General features: G+C 41.1%; 1 protein-coding gene across 1 annotated transcript in view; it reads left to right on the forward strand.

The window, feature by feature from the left end:
- Positions 1–2,951, forward strand: part of DYNC1LI2 (dynein cytoplasmic 1 light intermediate chain 2) — a 41,063-nt gene that overhangs the window by 315 nt on the left and 37,797 nt on the right. The gene's annotated exons all lie outside the window — the stretch shown is intronic.

The raw sequence follows: 2,951 nt of genomic DNA on the forward strand, positions 1-2,951 counted from the left end.
AGCAAAAAAGGAACAGTAGAATATAAACAGGACTATCCTAGTGAGATTGTTTTTATTGATGAACGTAAGTGAAGTTTTTCAGTTCTCTACAACAAATTTTGTTTGTTCTATACTGCTACTGAGCCTTAGTAGATGGCTTTTCAGTGAGTATGTAGACACTGGTCAGTGGACTTACAAGTAGTCGTCATAGCAGCCCTTTCATCCATATCCACATTATATTACTTACTATGTGATTAGGCTATCTTTGTTATCCTCACTGTTATATAAGGCCTCATATTTTCTTTCATTTCCTAGTTTATTGCTTTCTTTTTGATTCTGGAGTACTGAAATGGTGTCAGAGCAGTCATTTCCCTTTTCAGATTTATGTTCAGTTATAATCTTTAAGAGAAAAAACAATATTTTCTGTTTCCTTTGTCATCTCAGACTTTATGGCAGCTTTTGATTTTTGAATCTGCATCATGATCTTTCATATTGGAGTAATTTGGATTATCCACTTCATTCTCAGTAGCAGATTTTACTCCCTGCCCATCTTTCAGCAGATCTCAACCCCTCTCTGCTCATCCTTCTGTGCTTTGCTGTTACAGCAAGCTGCTTGGACAATGCTCCCCAGAGCTTCAAATCCTTCTATAGTGATCACTCTAATATCTTACCAGATGCATTTGAAATTGTAGCCATTTCTTTCAAATGTTATATTCACCAAAACTACACATATTCTGTTTGCCATTAATGCTTTTATCCAGTTGAATGAAATCTTCATAGTTCTTGCTACTAAGCTGCTGTCCAGTCTTTTTTTCTTTTACTTTTGTGTATTTTTCTGTTTTCTCAAACTTGCACTGGACAAGTGAAATCACCATTGAGAGAGAGCAAAGGGCTAACAAGTGATTCTTTGCCTCCCTTTTTTCCCTAATAGCATCAGAACAAGACTGTCGTAAGCATTTACATTACTATCTTATACTTCTGAGGAGAGGCTGAGGGAACTAGGCTTATTTAGTCTAGGAAAGAGAAGCCTGAGGGGGGATTTAGTAGCAGCCTTCAACTACCTGAAGGGTGGTTCCACAGTGGATGGAGCTGGACTGTTCTCAGTGTTAGCAGATGACAGAACAAGGAGCAACGGTCTCAGGTTGTAACAAGGGAATATTCGGAAACACTTTCTCACTAAGAGGGCAATAATGCATTGTAACCCAGGTTACCCAGACAGGTCTATCCTTGTAGGTTTTTCAGAACCAGCTAGACAAAGTTTGGCTGGGATGATATAGTTGGGGATGGTCTTGCTTTGAGCAGGGAATTGGACTAGATGATTTCCTGATGTCCCTTCCAACTGTAATTTTCTATGATTTTCATCTGTTGTCAGTGAGAAACATTTGTACAAGTGTACCAGGATGGATTGACATAAATTATGGCATTTTAAATTGGCAGTCCTAAAGCATGCTATAAAACATCAAGTGGAAAGCAGTTTTTCTAAGAAAGATGCCTTCTCATTGGTTAATATAACCACTAAACAATGTAGATTTGAAAACTGAGAACTCAGAGAAGCTATAAAATTATGAGTATGAGAGCCCCTGAACGGATGATCCTGATAAGATGCATGATGTTTTCTTGAGTTGGAGACTGGGTCCCAATGCCTATAATGGCTTTGCAAGTCTCTTTTCCCCTCTGGACCCCTTGAAAAGTATATGACCGATTGTGGCATGTTTATGAAGTTTGATCTCAAAACTTAGATATTTGTTCCCCTGAATCTCTCTTTATAGAAAATCATGCAGCCTAGAACTCAAAGCTTTAACAAGAGACTCGTGGATTCAGTATATACGGTATTTTAAATGACACCCAAGATAATACATGAGTAGTTTCTTTAAAATGATCTGCACAAAAAGTCCTTTGAGAAGGTTTGAAATGTTGGGAGAGAGAGCTGGCGTGTCCGGGTTGAGGTTAGCTCTAGTTCCTGTCTGATATTTAATGACTGGGGAGCTGTCCAGAGTACTGTGCGAGCTGAGCGTGGCGTTAGGCTGCAGCACTCGGCTCGGATCTCACTTCTCTTCCAGCTGAACTTGTTTCACGACCACTCCTGGAGTGAAGCAGGCACATGCCTTGCTCTGAATATCTAGGACTTGCACCGTGCTCTGGATGTAGGAGGATCCTGCCTTTTTCACTGACCAGCTTAATATTTCATTTTTGGTTTTAGCTTGTTAGGTAAATGAGGTTACTACAGGGATCGTTTTACGTTCCACAGTTAGCTCCAGCTTTCCCCTACGTACTTCTTCTGGCTGCTTCACTCGCACCTGACTTAAAAACCAGTTCAGAAACTGGAAGCCAGTCTTGTTCCTGTGGATTTTTGCTGCTGAGACCCTCCCCGTCCTTGCAAGGGGAAGTGCACCAGTTGTCGGGTCACGGAGCAGGGACCTTGTTGAGCTGAACGGGAACAGCATCAGCATCTTTCTCCACGGGGTGATCACCAGGGATCTGGGTTTTCTCTGATATAAAAAAAATCCCCAATTTTCAGTCAAAAAAAGTAACCCCAAATCCACATTTTTCCATGATTCGAATGAAATGTTACAATATATATCTATATAGAGATCTCTATACAGATATCTATCTATATATTTTCTTTTATATAGATATTTATATAAATATATTGATAAATTGATATATGTATATAGATTAATGTAATAGATATAGCTCTATAGAGATATCTATCTAGTAGTGGCGTTTCATTTGAAACACGGAAAATTGTGGATTTAGGGTTACTTTTTTAATCGAAAATTGTGGGGTTTTTTAAACCAGAAAACCAGCAGGATCCCTGGTGATCACAGACGGCCCTCAGAGACGTGGGCCCAGGCACGTGCGCAGCGGGACCACCACCCTGGTGCCGGCGGCGCTGGGACCAGGCGGGCGCTAGGAGGTGCCGGGCGGCGGCGCGGACCTCTTGCTCCGAACCGGGGACCCCCCACCTTCCT

This window comes from Alligator sinensis, unplaced genomic scaffold, assembly GCF_000455745.1.
Source record: "Alligator sinensis unplaced genomic scaffold, ASM45574v1 scaffold170_2, whole genome shotgun sequence".
Classification (NCBI taxonomy): Eukaryota; Metazoa; Chordata; order Crocodylia; family Alligatoridae; genus Alligator; species Alligator sinensis.